The 19,403-nt window shown below is 37.7% G+C and overlaps 1 protein-coding gene across 9 annotated transcripts in view; it reads right to left on the minus strand.

Annotated features, from left to right (window-relative positions):
• The window catches only part of Pten (phosphatase and tensin-like protein), a 141,604-nt gene extending 124,792 nt beyond the window's left edge, over positions 1-16,812 (minus strand). For 2 of the 9 annotated variants that reach the window (XR_010949477.1, XM_067765406.1), the window contains exons 1-2: positions 16,571-16,811; positions 14,354-14,718 (exon numbers count right to left, since the gene is read on the minus strand). The gene's annotated coding sequence lies outside the window, so the exon portion shown is untranslated. Of the gene's footprint in view, positions 1-14,353; positions 14,753-16,500 lie in introns of all 9 variants that reach the window. The other 7 variants (XM_067765412.1, XM_067765408.1, XM_067765413.1 and 4 more) reach the window with 7 other exon arrangements.
• Between the last annotated feature and the right edge of the window lie 2,591 nt (positions 16,813-19,403).

Below are 19,403 nucleotides of genomic sequence, written 5' to 3' on the forward strand. Positions count from 1 at the left end.
GCCTAGAAATATCAACGAGTAAACCGAACAGTATAAAAGGCGACTACAATCAGTTTTGATTAAGCACGCAATCTGTCGGGCAATAGTAGAGTTATTTATTGTGAAGTACTTTAATAAATGGCGACCTATCCCCGGCGTCATTAATAACATGACCTGTCGAAGAGACAGATGGGATACGGTCAGCACATATGTGAGGCATATACTTACCAGTAAACGAGAAGACGGATGCCTAGCCCATTAGCGTGAGAGTAGCCATAGAGCTCACGTAGCGCGCACCAGTACCCGAAGTAATGCTAAACGCGGTCCCAGGTACGGGGATTTGCGCGGGCCGTGGGAGGTTAGGTTTTAGTGGGTAGGCCTTCATGGCAGAAGGGAGTCCTACAGTCGGAGAGTCTCGCAGTGAGGCTTAAATATCCCGGTCAGTGCATAAAGCATTTCCTCCTTCCACGAAACACAAAAAAAAAAAAAAAAAAAAAAAAAAAAAAAAAAAAAAAAACTTTAATAAAGGCCATTTTGCATTACTGAATAGTGGTGTTATTTATTCAATAGTTTAGTGACTCGAACCATAGTAGAAGATTTAAAATAAGCGAAATCGCAGTAAATTCGTTACAGTAGTGTCATATATGCTTTAGAGTTTTTATCATGTTATTATCATGTTATTTTAAAAAATTAATAACTCGTGAACGATTTATCGAAACTTAACGTTTTCTACATCAAAATTTCCGCCAATTAATACACTTTGCCATAAAAAATTGATTTTAATAACAAATTATTATTCTGCTAAAAAAATTTTCTTTGTTTTAAATAATTAAAAATTAATAAAACTCCGCCTGCGAGAAAATTTTAACACATTTCATTCAATTCTACAATCCACATTCAATCCACCAACATTTTTTTAAGGGATTGTAGAATTGAATGATATGTGTTAAAATTTTCTCGCAGGCGGAGAAGTTTTATTAATTTTTAATTATTTGAAACAAACAGGATTTTTTTTAGCAAAATAATAATTTGTTATAAAAATCAATTTTTTTATGGCTAAGTCATATATTGTTATGGTTACGCATTTACGATGGAATCAGTAAGGAAGGCGGTCGGCATGATGTAGTGGTGCACAGTGGCTAGTCATTGTCGGCTGGGGCGGGTCCTTGCCAACCTTACTGTTCCTGCGCCATAAACAGAAAAAAGTTCCTATCATGCCTATCAAGACGAGCAGCTGTCAAATTCAAAAAACCTGGCAGAAGCGCAGAGACCGACTCAAAACGCTTATCAATACAAAATAAAACAACATCCGGCTGAACCGGATGTCACGGACAGACCGTTAACATTCCAAAAATTTAAATTCAAATTCAAAAAAAAAACTGACGCAAAAAAGTACTACCGAACCGGACATGGCCGGTTACTAACGCTGAAAATCAAATTAAAAAAAAACCGCTGAAAAACCAACCAATAACAAAAAAGCTGAAAAAATTAAAAATAAAAAAGAAAAGGGCCGAATATACATAAGGGGCGCCGCGGGTGGTGTTGCGACGCCCGGTGCTTTATCCCACCCTCAAATAACCATGGCCACCGACGCACCTAATCTTTCGGTGGCCCCTTACCTGTATACCTTAGGTGCCCTCTAAAAGAAAGGAGACCTCAGCATTCCCATTTACAATTTAGATTTATTGACAGTTCATACTAATTAATAACTTATGCATTAAATTTTTAGGATTCTATCGAGAATTTCTAAGTTTCACATGTGATGCTAGAGTTTACGTTTATTCCGAATTACATTTACATCGCATACAATCATTCGGATTCAACTCCTTATATGTCTTACAGCCTAGTGGTTTCGTATATAGTGTAGAAAATATTTTGAATGTACTAAATATCTTTTGGTTTTTAATTACTAGTGCAATTACATTAAATTCATTTTTATGTATTTCATTTAATTTGGGGAATTCTTCCTCTTCTTCCTTTTTTTTTTTTTTTTTGTGCAAGGGTTCATTCGCGACGTTATTTGAAAATACAAAAAAAAACGTCTGAAACGAGTTTATTGTTCCGGGTTCAAAAGGACATCGCTCCCCAACCCCTGTTGCATCTAGGTTATAACTCTCGCAGAAAGGCCTATGTCGCTAATGTGTAATGCATTACCCATTTACATGGCTTTCGCAGGTAAGTATAAAAAAAAATTTATGGTTCCGAGTGACACATTCAAATATGTAAGGTATTATATATATACTAGTGACACTATTCTGTAACTCGACTGGAATAAAATTATCTGCAGAACTCACACTTTCATAATTTTGGTTTTCTATTTCTTGACTGTATTGACCTTTCACAAGCTTTACAGAACAATGGTTCTTATTCGCAAGATTGCAGAACGGGTTTTACATTGCACTTATCCGACGGGTCAACAGAGTTAAGAGCACCAAAGTGTCCGAATGCATATACCGTACGTTCGAATCGAGTTACAGAAAGGGGTCTTTAGGTTCATTAAGCGTGCTTGGAATGAATTACAAAAATTTGAAACGATAATCTGTAAGTGACGAATTTTATCACTTCACATAGATACATAATACAATTTCACCGAGTTGGAACGGACTCACCCAGTTTCAAACGTTGTTGTTGTAGTTGGTGTTGGTACTGTTGTTGTTGCTGTTGCTGCTGCTGAACCTGCTGCTGCTGAGTGTGCGTATGTTGCTCAGATGTTGCTGGCTGGCGTTGATGAGGTGTGATTATCGTGCCATTAGGTAGAATGTTATAGGGCAATGCTTGACCATTGGACACCACCCAATATTTGCTCAGCTCGTTTAGATGATGGTTTTGCGTTTGTTGTTGCAATTGTAATTGTTGCAATTGTTGTGTATCATTAATATGTTGCTGTGGTGAATGGCGCTGTGTTTGTTGATATGTCACTCTAGGAGTGGTACGTCTGGCGTCTTGGCATATGACGGTGCCGGGGTCACTGGATATGGTTGGTGCTATTGCAGTTGGTGTGGATGGAAATGACACCGCTAAGCCAACACCACTATTGCTAAGTTGAGGAACCGTGTATATTACGTGGCAAACGTTGGGAATATTCCAACATTCCCGCGCTCCTCGCATACGCGGAGAAGGCAACGCCGATGCCTTCCAATTACTATTTATTAGTATTCACGATGTTCGGGAATTTAGCACGTCCTGAGAGTAGGTTAAAACGGTTTCAACGTGGCCACCGGCTAGCTTACTTCGTTTTTAATTGAATTCACTCATTTCGGAGACAATTTTCGGGTTAAAACGTTAAAATGTAAACTTCCCGTATGTAGCTCCTTAGCCTTTCAAAATTTGGCTATGTATATAAGCACGGCTTTGAGGAATTCCGAAAATACGATGAACATATGTAGAGGAGTGTTTTACGATTGCTATAAACCGCCCAAATTTTGATGGTGAACTATCTGTATTTGAGAACGCGCTCGTCAGTTCCACCAACTATATGTGGATGCACTTAAGTATCCTGTAATTTTTCACTTGACCACTTTTTGGTCACGAGGGTTGTGTGCTCTACCGCTTCAGACCGCCAGCAAAAAGGAAAAGGAAGTTTTTTCTTCCTCGGAAACTCGTGGTGGTTTTTTCTTTCTTTTTTTTTCTTTTTTTCCGTCTTCTAGTGATGGCCGGTCTGTCTGTTCCCTTCTTTTTCGATATTTTTCATCGCAACCCTTTCCACATCGCTAGGTGTGTTCCCGTGAACACGCTCCCAAGTGGGTCGTAGCCGTAGACCGTAGCAGCAGACCGTAACAATATGTTATACTCCTATATTGCTAATAGAAAATGTTCGCAATGTGTTTTGAATTCGAAATCAAAACAAGACAGCCTAAAAAATTTTGTGATTGTAGCAGCATAAGTGTGACAAGGATAAATTTAAATTTTGGTATATTCGATTATTGAATACAAAAACAAAAACGTTTAAACATAAATATATCGGCATTCTGATGTTTAGGAATGTACCTAGCCTTTTGTAGCAATATAGGAGTATTACATATATGGGCAAAGTATATTAATTGAAGAAAATTTTGATGTAGAAAACGTTGAGTTTCGATAAACCGTTCACGAGTTACTAATTTTTTAAAATAACATGTCAATAACATGATCAAACTGTTACCCACTCAGTATTTAGATGATTAAATTTTCAAATTCCCTACATATAAATACAATTTGATTACTCTTCCTGACTAAATAATGAGTTATCATACAATTGAACAAAAGAAATAATCAAATATGAATACGTTTGATGATCAAAAACTGAAAAGCATTTTTCGATCACTTTTTGGAATCATTTTTGAAGTCCTTTTATGATAAAATTTTAACATTTCATAAAAACAAACAAAAAAATAATCAAATATGCTTACCTTTGATGATCAAAAACTGAATATAGTTTTTCAATCACATTTTGGAATCATATTTGAATTAAATGTGTTTACTTTAGGTGATCAAAAATTTATAATAATTTGTCAGTCAGCTTTCTGAATGTTTTCTGACTATATTTGTTGACTGAATAATGAGTTTTATACTTGCTAAAATTTTACTTTTAATTGAAACTCTTATTTTTTCCACATACTCACATTTTTTAATCATGAAGTTCAGAAAAAATATGTATATAAAATGTTTATTATTAAGACATTCTTCAAGACAATGTAATGCAACTGCTGCTCATGCCCGAAGATTTCCCCAACCATTTCTCCACCTTCGGCTTCCCAGGAAATACATAATATTTGGACAATATAAAAGTTGTGAGCTATTTGACCAGGTAAGTGAAATTCTCTTGACATATGTACCTGGATATGTCTTCAACATCCAGTGCCGTATCGTATTTTAAGATATTGACGATCATACCTGATGTTGGATGTTGTAGTCGCAGGTGTATATAGGTCGTTTGTTTGCGAGTGACCTGTTTAAATAGCTCACTTCCGCATGCTTTCTTCTCCTGATGAAATAAGATTATTATGTAGTATCTATTTAGAATGAGATATGAAGAATAAATGCATCATAATCGCATTCAAAAATGATTCAAAAATCTCAACGAAAACGATTGAAATATGTTCACGAATATGATCAGAAAATTACTCTGAAAAGTAGTCAAATATTACTCTAAAACAATTAAAGCTCAATTTTACAATGATATCAAATATGAATAAAAAGCGTTTCGAAATATGAACCATAAATGATTATTCAAGGATAATCACATTTATGGTACATTTTTCTCCCGACGATACGTTAATTTTCGAACAGAAAATGCTTTTAAATTTGAACGTTTTTAATCATCTTGGGGTATGATATTTGAATATTTTTTGATCAAAATTTTCAAAAAATGCTGGGTGGTTAATAACTAATGTAAAAAAAGGACGTGTGGCACTCGGGGACTGCCGCGGTAAAGTCTTGCATATTATCAACTTATGCAATTATAATATTTATGCAACATTTTGTTTTCTTTGATATTAATTCAAGTTTTGTCTTAAACTTTAACTTTTAACTTTATTTTTAACTTTCATTTTAACTTTAACTTTATTTTTAACCTTAACTTTAACTTTCACATTGACTTTAAAATTCACTTGAATTTTAACTTTAACTTCCACTTTAAACTTTAACTTTAACCTTAACTTTCACTTTAACTTTAACATTCACTTTAACTTTAACTTTCACTTTCACTTTCGCTTTAACTTTACCTTTAACTTTAACTTTCACTTTAACTTTAACTTCAACTTTAACTTTAACTTCAACTTTAACTTTAACATTCACTTTAACTTTATTTTTTTTTTTTTTATTTATTATTACGGTCTTTAAGACCTAGTTTAGGTTAAAATAAGAGATTAAACATAAATACTCATGTCACATTTAGTGACGTACAATATAAAAACAATTTTTCTTTGAACTTACTAATATTTTCACAGTCTTTCAAATCAGAAGGTAACTCATTATACATTTTATACCCTAAATATTCAAGAGACCTTTTGGCGAACTCAGTTCTTATTGGAGGCAGTCTTATATTATTGCAATTTCTAGTTCCATAATTGTGGATTTCATGATTATAATGTATTTTACTACTCAGGTAATTCGGTAACATTCCTAACCTAAGTTGGTGTATAAATTTCAATGTGAAATAACTAACTGACTGTTTAATAATATTAAGCCAGTTTAATCTATTGAGCATTACAATTTTTGGCGTTCTTGGAGAACATTTTAAAATAAATCGCATTGCCTTGTTTTGCTGTATCTGAAGTTTCTTAATATATATATCATTACTTAATAGCAGAATAGTAGGACAATAAATAAAGTGTGGTTCAATAATTGAACGATATACCAATATTTTATGACTTTGACTGATATGTTTACATGTTCTATACATGAAGCCTATTTTCTGTGCAATTTTCCTTTCCAGATAAGTTACATGCTCTCCAAAATTTAGATTATCATCAATCAAAACTCCTAAATACTTAATTTTGTCTACTCTTTGGATTTCCATGTCTTTTACCTTCAGCGTAATATTATTTAAACTATTGTTACTTACAATATTAGTGTTTTTACAAAATATCATGAACTTAGTTTTTTCGACATTTAATTTCAGTTTTCTAAGGCATAACCATTTGTATAGTGAGTCCAGGTCTTCTTGTACTTTCAGCATGGCACATTCTGCATATTTTTCACTTATGATAAGCAATGCATCATCCGCAAATAGACGTATTTTACAATATTTTAAGCATCTTTTGATATCATTGATATACAATGTAAACAATATTAGCGCCAAGACCGAGCCTTGTGGTAAACCAATGTTAACATCCACCACTGATGAAACTTCTTTTCCAATTATCGTTCTCTGTTTTCTGTCACCCAAATAGCTCCGGAACCATTCCAACGCCTTTCCTCTTATACCAATTTTAAACATAACGTCCAATAGCTCAGATCTATTGACAGTTTCAAAAGCCCGTTTTAAATCCAAGAAGACAGACACCGTAAAATTTTTTTCCGCCATGTCTTCTTTCCAATCTGTAATTACCATATTCAACGCTGTTTCACAAGAATGGCTCTTCCTGAATCCCGATTGTTCTGCGATAATCACATTATGCTTCTCTAAGTATGCCACAAGTTGATCCTTCACCACTGTCTCCACAATTTTTTCATCTGTAGGTAACGTGTTAATTGGACGTAGTTCCTCAGGTTTCATTGTATTTTTTACTTTCAACAGGTATTATTGTTGAAATTTTCCAGTAACTGGTACAATACCGCTGTTTAAGGATTCGTTAATTATGTCTTTGTAGAAATTAGCAGTATATGTCATGGCATCTTTAACGACACCCTCCGATAAAAGCTTGTCGCCGCCATATTTGTTTTTAAGTGATTTTGTGATAATAATAATATCGTCCACTACAATTTCAGTAAATTTAAATGTTTCCAATGGATTACTATGATTTACGCTTATTTCATCCCCATTTACAATTTCTTCGATGCTATCATTAATTTCAACATTACTTTGTATAAAAAAGTTATTTAGGGCATTAGCTATATCATATTCATTTTCCAGGCATTCACCGTTAATTAAAATTTTAGTGATATGTTTTTTAACATCATTAAGCTCGACGAGGTCTTTTAGACACTTCCACATACGTTTCATATCGCCATTGTTATGATTTACTCTATCTTCCATGTATTTCTTTTTTTTATAAATTATGGTTCTTTTATATATTTTCTTAATGACGTTATATTCGTCCCAAAATCCAGTATTTCGAGCAGTTTTATAAGATTCTATTTTTCTTTTATGCAGGTTTGTTAATTCACGGTCGTACCACTTATCTCTTATCTGTATTTGGGTCCTCTTTATATAAGTCAGTGCTTGCATAACCTCAGTTAAAACTTCGTTCAGGGCTTTAGTTTTAGTTTCTACTCCGGAAATTGACATAAAGCTGAAATCGCATGTTCGTAGCAATGTTAAAAGATTTTCAGCACTATAGTACTCCCAACATGTAACAGTAGCATACCTTCTCATTTTACAAAGCTTTGTTGTTGGCACTTCGAAGTGGATTGTCTCATGGTCAGAAATGCGATGTTCACCAATATTCACTGCTTTAACTTTATCATTGTTACTGAATAGCAAATCAATTCTTGTAGACGAACGTACACGTTTCCGTACATAACACAATACTTGGTCTTCTTATTTCAATAAGACGTTCCAGCTCGATTTTATTTGCTATGATACTACTAATATTAAGATAAATGCATACCAAGTTGTATATATTGCTATCTCGATTTACATAATATTTTGACTTTTGCGCTGCAGTAAGGATTTTCTTTGGTTGCTAATAAACAACTTTCCTTTTCCTTGCATCTAGCTTTTGTTGGTAAACGGGACAAGTTCTATCCAGAGTATCATGGTTTTCGTCAAGTCCTAGATTCAGCTCCTTTAACTTTATGATAGAGATCCAATTTGATGTATTTGGCCTGTTGCTAACACCGAACCTTTTTCGAACCTTTTTTGACAAATATCCGTTACAGTTTTTTTTGATTTAGTCGCCAAGCCCGCGATAAAATCTATGCAATAGCTTAAAATGTTTGGCAAAAATATTTTGGGGAAATGCCTTTACCTCCAAACCGATTAAAAACCGTTTAATCAATGAAAACTGAGACAATCGATCTTAAAGTGGCCCACTTGAGAAATTTCGACCCGTATATCATAGACAGACGGATATTTTTTAGTTGTTTCAACAGGATTAAATGCAAATTAAATTTCCAATCCATAAATAAAAGTAAATACAAGGCGCGATTTATCTTCGGAGAGAATTTAGTCCGAGCTTCTCTTCCAATTTGCGTCGTGTTCCTTTTTAATTTTTTCCTACAAATAAGTGGGATGGGACCTACTGGGCATTTGGCGTATTTGTGCTTATGCTGCATGGATACATATTGAGAAGAGTGGGAAGAACGGAGTTTCGCATTGGGTGGGATAGAATCTTGGCCGAGGAATATACCTTTGGTCTCCAAACCGGTGTTGAACCCACCCAGGGTAATATTTTATAAGAGCGGCCGAGCATCAGCCCCTGCCCCCGCCTTCTTCTCCCTTCTTTTTCGGCAGCAATTGTGTAGGTCAGGGAAACAGACTCTTAGTCATTACCTCTCCTTGCACCGTTTGCCAGCACAGAATATATACGTTTGCGACATCCGCCCAAAGCAGCTCCTGCCATGGACGGTGCCACTTTCCTAGATGTTCTGGTCTCCGCGACGGCAACCCCCCGACGGGTTTCATTGCGCCATGTTGCCAGGCCGTATACCCAAATGCACCGGGTACCCCAATGCTTACCCAAGGACGTCTTGTCCCAGGGCCACAACAGCAATCGCATTCTGGCCTTCCACAACCCAGGCGTAGTCACCCGCCACTTACTCCCAGTGTGACGACGTCTCCCCCTATGCACTTCAGAATTCTGCAGTTAAACTGTAATGGATTAACTGGGAAGATCACGGAGATAGTCGACTTCATGAAGCGGCACAACATCTGCATTGCTGCGATTCAAGAGACGAAACTCACAGCAAGATCTGCATTGCAGACCTGTTCTGGGTATAATGTCCACAGAAAAGATCGCAAAAGCGGAAATGGAGGCGGCCTCGCGTTTATACACCACACTGTGCAATAACATATATTTGATCCCGACATCGACCGCAGGGACAGTGTCTTAGAACGTCAAGGATTATCTGTCCGGTTGGGCGATGCAAACCTAGAAATCATCAACATCTACTTCCCTCCTGTCACCTGTTGCCCCAGTGGTTACCGGCCTCACTGGAAACCATCGCATTATCTTAGGCGATTTCAATGCCCATCACGATCTATGGCATTCAAACTTGCGGGTGGACAGTAGGGGTGAGATGTTAGCGGATCAAATAGAAGAAACGACGTTCTGCACAATAAACGGAGACGCCTCCACACGTATGGTAGGAAGCTGTGACAGTTCGCCGGATATTTCAATCGTGAGCGCAGAACTCGTAAACTGCGTCAACTGGCAGCCGATGGTGACATTGGCATCCGACCACCTGCCTATATGTACTTATTTCGCTCGAGCGTTCCGCCGACTTCATCGTCGCAGAAAAACGCACTTTCATTAACTTTAAAAAAGGAAAGTGGGACGAATACAAATCCTTTACAGACAACCGCTTTGCTGCCCTCCCTATCCCAACTGATGCCCGCCAAGGGGAGCGTGCTTTCCGCAAGGTGATTGAATCCGCCTCGGCTCGGTTCATTCCCGCCGGTAGAATTCCCGAAATTCGGCCCCACTTCCCGGCAGAGGCCGCAAGTTTAGCGAGAGAACGTGACTTTATAAGACAGCTCGATCCTGGCGACCCCCAAATAAGGGATATAAACCAACGCATCAGATTGTTTGTGGATGAACACAAGCGGGCGAAATGGGAGGAGCACCTAAGCGGTTGTAACCTCTCTGCCGGTGTAGGTATACTTTGGTCCACTGTAAAGTCCTTATCGAATCCGTCTAGGCACAATGACAAAGTTTCCATCGCCTTTGGCGACAAAGTGCTGTCGGATGCGCAAAAATGCGCGAGCGCTTTCTGCCGACAATATATAATGCATTCTACGGTCGACAAAAATAGACGGAGGGCCAACAGACACGCACATAAACATAAGTTCCGCGCGTCACCAATTACCATCACCGCCAAAAAGGTTGAGGATGCCACCGGTCATGCTAAATCATCCAAAGCAGTGGGTCCAGACGGGATAGCCATGCCGATGCTTAAAAGCCTAGGGAAAGAGGGTTTCAAATATTTAGCACATGTCTTCAACCTCTCTTTCCACCTTTGCCATACCCGAAAAATAGAAAATGGCCAAGGTGGTCCCGCTACTAAAGCCTGGGAAGCCAGCTAACATAGGAGAGTCATATCGCCCGATATCTCTCCTATCGCCAGTAGCCAAAACACTTGAAGCCAATTTGCTCCCCTACTTCAAAGCAAATTTGCAGCTAGCCTGTCATCAGCATGGCTTTAGAAAACTCCATAGCACCACCACCGCGCTAAATGCCATTAGCATCCAGATTAATTGTGATTTAAATCAGAAGCCCCACCATAGAACAGTACTAGTAGCGCTAGACCTATCAAAAGCTTTTGATACGGTCAACCATGGCACGTTACTGCAAGACTTGTAAGGGTCTACCCTTCCCCCATGTCTTAAAAGGTGGACCGCAAATTATCTGGGTGGTCGGCAGGCATCGGTGCAATTTAGAAACGCAACATCAAAACCAAGAAGAATTAAACAAGGGGTGCCACTGGGTGATGTCCTATCCCCACTTTTGTTTAACTTCTACATATCTAAGCTACCTTCGCCACCAGAAGGAGTTACTATCGTTTCCTACGCGGATGACTGCACAATAATAGCCACAGGCCCAGGCCCACAGATCGATGAACTTTGCAACAAAATAAACGGCTACCTCCCTGATCTCTCCAGTTCTTTCACCTCGCGAAACCTGACATTATCACCGACTAAATCATCGGCGACCTTATTTACAACTTGGACGTCCCAAATGTCGACTATTTTGAACATCCACGTCGATGGCACTACGCTACCGACTGTCCTACACCCCAAAATCTTGGGTGTGACGTTTGATCAGGATCTACATTTTGGTGAGCACGCAGCCGCAATTGTTCCGAAAATCCAGAGCCGTAATAAAATCCTCAAATCTCTTGCTGGCAGTACTTGGGGAAAAGATAAAGAAACGCTCATTACCACATACAAAGCAATTGGCCAGCTGTTTGAATGCTACGCGTCCCCTATATGGTCGCCAAGACTAAAAACTACCCACTGGAAGGAGCTACAGGCCTGCCAAAATACTGCGCTCAGAACCGCCACGGGCTGTCTTTTTATGTCCCCAGAACACCATCAACATAATGAGGCGAGAATACTCCCCATCAGGGAGAGAAATGAGATGCTAACTAAACAGTTCCTGTTGAATACCCAGAAGCCTGGGCATCCCCACAGACATCTGATTGATGAGCCAACACCGCCTAGGGACTTAAGGAGTCATCTCCGTAAGCATTTTGCGGAAATACGGTGCCTGAGAACTCAGCCGTATGCAGCAAAAAACACAAGCAGATCCTTGGTGAACTCCACAAACAGGCGTTGGACATTTATGCCGGGAATCGCCCGGTGATCCAGTACTCAGGGAACAGTACCCAAAACTTGCGGAAGGGGAACGCATATTACTCAGGGAAACGCGAGTCCCTCTGGCTCAACTTCGTTCTGGATACTGTAACAGGTTAAACTCTACATATCCAGAATCGAAACCGACATACAAAATGTATGCCCCGCTTGCAATGTGTCCCTACATGACACCAACCATCTCTTTAATTGTAATGTGGAACCAACGCCTCTAACACCCCTTTCATTATGGTCCACCCCTGTCGAAACAGCAAGTTTCCTTGGACTCCCGTTAGAGGATATTGATGACAATTTGTTTTGTGATCGGTCGCAGCTATTAGGTGGGGCGAAACATTGCTACAACAACAACAACAAGTGGCCGAAGGCCGCCAATTCAGAAAAATTTTCTATGGCAATAATTTTTATGATAATCATTGTCTTTGAATTTTTCTATAATGCATATATTTCGAAGCCTTCATCAATAATACGCTTTAGGCACACTGCGCTAACCATTTAGCTTACCAGCGCTGATTTGTTTGTCTAATAAATCGCTAATTCTATTCCTCTTTACCAACTTTAATTACCAGCGTTGCGCTATCTGTTGCAAGCCACTGATAATGTTGGATTTGTTTATTGTCAATTATGTACTTTGTTTGACATTTCCCAAGTGCTCTTGGTTTTTAACAATTTTTTTTGTTTTATCGGCCTATTTATAAAGGATTCAAGGGTCGAAACGAGCTCAAGGCCAGAACAATAATTTTTTGTAATGATTATTTTTTTTTTATAATGTTTCTATAATTGAAAAATTGTATTTTTTTTTTGGAATAGTAAGTAGAAAATTTTTCAGACAACCTGCCATAGCTGCGCAGATAGATCCATTTCGAAGGGTGCTAAGCCTTCATCATCAGTACGCTTTAAGCTGGAGTCATTGGTGCCGTTTGTCGTATCGCTGTATCCGTATCGCTAACGTAATCAGCTGTTTATCGTTACGACGGTAAACCAAAACCCAATTGGTTGGCTACGATACGGTTACGACCTTAGCGGCACCAATAATCGATTGCATTGATTTTCATAAGGTTGGTCGAATCAGCTGTTATAAGGTTACCGATACGGTTACCGATAAAGCACCAATGTCTCCAGCTTTAAGCGGCAGTCATTGGTGCCGTATGTCGTATCGCTGTAGTCGTGTCCCTAACGTAATCAGCTGTTTATCGTTACGACGGTAAACCAAAAACCAATTGGGTGGCTACGATACGGTTACGACCTTAGCGGAACCAATAATCGATTGCATTGATACCCATAAGATTAGTCGAATCAGCTGGTATAAGGTTATCGATACGGTTACCGATAAAGCACCAATGTCTGCAGCTTTAAGCCGGAGTCATTGGTGCCGGAGTCATTGGTGCCGGAGTCATTGGTGCCGTATGTCGTATCGCTATATCCGTATCCCTAACGTAATCAGCTGTTTATCGTTACGACGGTAAACCAAAACCCAATTGGTTGGCTACGATACGGTTACGACCTTAGCGGCACCAATAATCGATTGCATTGATTTTCATAAGGTTGGTCGAATCAGCTGTTATAAGGTTACCGATACGGTTACCGATAAAGCACCAATGTCTCCAGCTTTAAGCGGCAGTCATTGGTGCCGTATGTCGTATCGCTGTAGTCGTATCCCTAACGTAATCAGCTGTTTATCGTTACGACGGTAAACCAAAAACCAATGGGTTGGCTACGATACGGTTACGACCTTAGCGGCACCAATAATCGATTGCATTGATTCTCATAAGGGTGGTCGAATCAGCTGTTAAAAGGTTACCGATACGATTACCGATAAAGCACCAATGTCTTCAGCTTTAAGCTGGATACTGATAAAGGATTCCAGGTTCGATTTGGGCTCAAGGCCTATGACAATAACTTTTATTCCAATATAAAAAATAATTTATCAATTATAGAAGTTATTGACATACGCCTTGAGTTCGAGTCGAACCTGGAATCTTTAATCAATAAGCAGTTAAACAAAAAAAATTGTAAATATCTTTTGATATAAATGTATGATTTCCGTTTTCGGATTCTCGATACTGGACGTGTATTAAGAGTGTCATGCTAACGTATAAATCCATCGACACTTTTTGCGTGTGGCAACTCTGTCATTTCCATCTCATATCACCATTCTTATAGACGGCAAATAAAATCTTTTGTTGCTAATTGAACACTTACCAGAATATTTAATGTTGATTTTCACATGATGCGATAATAGAAGCGATATTGTTAACGCACACTTTTGTATTGTCCAAAAAACGTTCCAGTTTTCAATGGAGAAAAACCAAATATCCTCCATTTGCGAAATCAACTCCGTACATATGCCCCAAAAATAAAAGCTTCGTACAAATGTCGGGTTTAGGACAGCGCAGTTGGGATTTTGGAAATTTTGCTTCCCACCAACTTGGCCCTCGCGTGCTTCACCTTTTCTCTTCTTTCAACACACACACACTAATTGCACACGTTCCTTCTTTGCTCTCTTTTCATTAATATTCTTATTCTGCTACCCACTCAGCATTTAGATGATTAAATTTTCAAATTCCCTACATATAAATACAATTTGATTACTCTTCCTGACTAAATAATGAGTTATCATACAATTGAACAAAAGAAATAATCAAATATGAATACGTTTGATGATCAAAAACTGAAAAGCATTTTTCGATCACTTTTTGGAATCATTTTTGGAGTCCTTTTATGATTAAATTTTAATATTTCATAAAAACCAACAAAAAAATAATCAAATATGCTTACCTTTGATGATCAAAAACTGAATATACATAGTTTTTCAATCACATTTTGGAATCATATTTGAATTAAATGTGTTTACTTTAGGTGATCAAAAATTTATAATAAGTTGTCAGTCAGCTTTCTGAATGTTTTCTGACTATATTTGTTGACTGAATAATGAGTTTTATACTTGCTAAAATTTTACTTTTAATTGAAAATCTTATTTTTTTCACATATTCACATTTTTTTTATCATGAAGTTCAGAAAAAATATGTATATAAAATTTTTATTATTAAGACATTCTTCAAGACAATGTAATGCAAATGCTGCTCGTGCCCGAAGATTTCCCCAACCTTTTCTCCACCTTCGGCTTCCCAGAAAATACATAATATTTGGACAATACAAAAGTTGTGAGCTATTTGACCAGGTAAGTGAAATTCTCTTGACATATGTACCTGGATATGTCTTCAACATCCAGTGCCGTATCGTATTTTAAGATATTGACGCTCATACCTGATGGTGGATGTTGTAGTCGCAGGTGTATATAGGTCAAGTTTGTTTGCGAGTGACCTGTTTAAATAGCTCACTTCCGCATGCTTTCTTCTCCTGATGAAATAAGATTATTATGTAGTATCTATTTAGAATGAGATATGAAGAATAAATGCATCATAATCGCATTCAAAAATGATTCAAAAATCTCAACGAAAACGATTGAAATATGTTCACGAATATGATCAGAAAATTACTCTGAAAAGTAGTCAAATATTACTCTAAAACAATTAAAGCTCAATTTTACAATGATATCAAATATGAATAAAAAGCGTTTCGAAATATGAACCATAAATTATTATTCAAGAATAATCACATTTATGGTACATTTTTCGGTAATAGTCTAGTTGAGGGGTCGACTGCTAATACGCTACCAAAAATATCGAGAGAGGTGTCAAACGACGCGTCTTGACATCAGTATTAATAATCCGAAGGCGGAAAATAAAAATATTAACGCGTTCAAAAGATATTAACGAAAAACCGAAAAAAGACCCGCGGGTACCTCCGGAACCGGGGGTCGGATCCATAGTATTTTTGCGCAGAACACCTTTCGGCGTTGGCGGCCTTCGGCCGCGCTTATAAAAAATTACCCTGGGCTACGCCATGCCACGTCCGGGTGTGTGGTTTAACCGTGGCTACCGCCACGGTGATGCACAATTTTTTTTGGTGGGTACAAACACAACAACAACCACATGGAAATCGCCAACTTCAACTGCAAATATCTCCGGATATAGATAAAATTTTTCTTTTCCGCCATCGGATTATTGTTCTCGAGATTAATACGCGTCTTTTGACACCTCTCGATATTTTTGGTAGCGTATTAGCAGTCGACCCCTCAACTAGACTATTACCCATTTTTCTCCCGACGATACGTTAATTTTCGAAAAGAAAATGCTTTTAAATTTGAACTTTTTAACCATCTTGGGGTATGATATTTGAATATTTTTTGATCAAAATTTTCAAAAAATGCTGGCTGGGTATACACCGTTCACATATATATATATATATATGTACATGACTTCCACACATTTGCTCCTTCACAATACCTATTCAATCTATTCTTTAATCGATCTATATGAAACCGTGGTAAGGAAGTTCACTAAACATATTTTTCACCTTTTAAAATTTTTTATCCAAACTCTGTATCCCCGGAGGGCTAGTGGCATTTGCCCCTAAAATTAACGGCGAAGGTTACACTTTCCTTAACTGAAAATCATTTTTTAAGGTTGATATTACTCTACTCTGGCACTCTGTTCAATTTGCATTGCTTTTCCTCTACTTCGCTTCCCTAAATAGTTGCCAATAAGTTCATTTTACAACACAATGTAGAGATTTGGTGGATATTCCAAGGTATGTTCTTTCTTTCATATATCCATGTATTTTGCTTTTGGCGATGGTCAAAATCGTACTGCGCCGGCAGTTGAAATGTCACATCATATTAAAAAAGTACTAATCAGCTGATTTCCAGCCATCGCCTATTCCTGCTTTCGGTATACCTACATCTTTATATATAAAAGCCAAATTAAACTTCCTTAACCCTAACGCCATAGTCGTAACCATACCCATATCCATAACCATCACAATGTGATCGATTAATTGTGCCTTAACCTAAAAATCGTGAAAAGTTCATAAAAATGATGAAAATGCAAAAAATTACAAACATATTCCACAAAAAATAAGTATCTTAGACATAACGTATCCAAAACAATGACGGAAATCTAAAAAAAGTTATTAAATTCACCAACTCAAATATTTTTAGGTTATGGATATGGCGAGAAACCAAAAACCAATTGATTGGCTATGGCGTTAGCGTTATGGTATGGCACCATTAATCGATTACATTCCTTTCCATAAGGTAGGTTCGATCAGCTGATTTATCTGGTTATGGCTTTATGGTTATAAGTCACCATTAATTCGCCCTTAAAGGAGAGCTAAAGCTGGAGACATTGGTGCTTTATCGGTAACCGTATCGGTAACCTTTTAACAGCTGATTCGACCACCCTTATGAGAATCAATGCAATCGATTATTGGTGCCGCTAAAGTCGTAACCGTATCGTAGCCAACCAATTGGGTTTTGGTTTACCTTCGTAACGATAAACAGCTGATTACGTTGGGGATACGGATACAGCGATACGACATACGGCACCAATGACTCCAGCTTAAACTGGATTTATGCACCGACGTGTGTAACGGGAGTATGCGTCTGCCGTACGTAAACCCGTTAGAACGAAATATATGCCCGTAGTGGCAACGAAGAAATGTTGTAAATGACCTGTTTGAATGCATGCTTATGGAAACGGCAACTTTTTTCTATTTTAATTTTTGATGTTGTAAAAGGCTGGAATTATTATTAAAAAAATATAAATAGATTACACATTTATATTCTGCACTTTAACATAATTATTTCGAATTATTTCCACAATATTTCAAACTTTCATTAGGTGTTTTTGCATAAAAACTCCAAACGGTCCAAACTGAGCGCGCAAAATTTACTAGGCAACTCTGTCTACTGATAGAGCGATCAGCTGACACGTTCTTACGGAAAAAATCAAAACTGTTTTGATCTCTACGTTTCGGGCTACGTACGTACGTGCATTGAACGTCGGTGAGTTTTCGTTATACGCCAATTACATGGCTCAAGTATCCTTATGCCAATTACCAATTTGCACAAGTATTTGCCCGGTGTGTGCACTGGTTGCGCTATTTGCGCAGAGAACTGCGCTAAAATCAGAACGATTTTGATATTTACGCATGTCTGCAAATATTGCACATGCTTTTTTCTTCGTGTGTGGCGAATCTTACACAGTTTACCTGTGGTTCCTGATAATATAACATCAGAAATTATTGCTTAAAAATGTTAATATCGAAGGCGTAAGGATCATCTCTAGCTTGTAACAGGAATTCACACAAATTCAATAATACATAATAATTTTTATGCAATTAGAACACATGTTTCATTTGTTGCGCTAGTTGAAAATGAATATTGCGCAGTGCTGCAATGAGTTGAGTTGGTCTTGCAATTAAAATATATGTTTTATAAATACAATGGAAAATAAACGCTTCTGGTGCGAGTTTTTCGACTTATACCATGAATTACCAGCACTGTGGAAAGTAAATAGTGATTTTTTATACAATTAGTGCCTTTTTTATACAATTAAAACACATGTTTCATTTGTTGCGCTACTTTAAAAATGAATATTGCGCAGTGTTTTTGAGCCGTGTATGTCAAAATTATCATTTGCACAAATTCCGTCGTTTTATATTTGCGCATGACTTTTGTGTCATGTATGGGCCGTCTTAACATTAAGCGACGCGACATAAAGCGCCAAATAAACGACACGAATATTCCCATTATGTCACGTTTCTGCGACCTTTTCTGTCGTGTATGGTGGTGTTTGCCAGTTCGCGCAAATGTTCGCCAAAAATCAAAATATTTTAATTTTTGGCGAACATTTGCGCGAACTGTTCGTGCGTGTATGGCGAAATAGCTGATAATCGTAGTAATTTCTGAACGGAACAGACGTGCGCGGAAAAGTAAAATGGACAATAAAAAATTTCTGAGTGAATTTATTGAAATGTATAAATCTTTGCCATCATTGTGGCAAGTAAAAAGCAAAGATTATATATATATATATATAAGATATTTTTTTTTCCGCTTAATTGCCACAGCGAGCAATATTGCTGCAGCACAATTGTTGTCCGTATTAATCGCTGTCTGAAAGAGAACTAATGTTCGGCCAAAAGTTCGTATGGTGTATGGCCAAAGCTGCGAACAAGATTGCGGAATGTTCGCGGAAATGTTCGTGTCGTGTATTTGGCGCTTAAAGCGGCAGCGGCACTAGTTTGACCTACTTAACAAATATTGTCGCTCTTTGCGTCGCATAGTGCTGCTGTCACTGGTGTGAATTGCTCCAGGAACACATGCAAAGAATATTTTGCGGCGTAGTGT

This window comes from Eurosta solidaginis, chromosome 2, assembly GCF_040869045.1.
Source record: "Eurosta solidaginis isolate ZX-2024a chromosome 2, ASM4086904v1, whole genome shotgun sequence".
Lineage (NCBI taxonomy): Eukaryota > Metazoa > Arthropoda > Insecta > Diptera > Tephritidae > Eurosta > Eurosta solidaginis.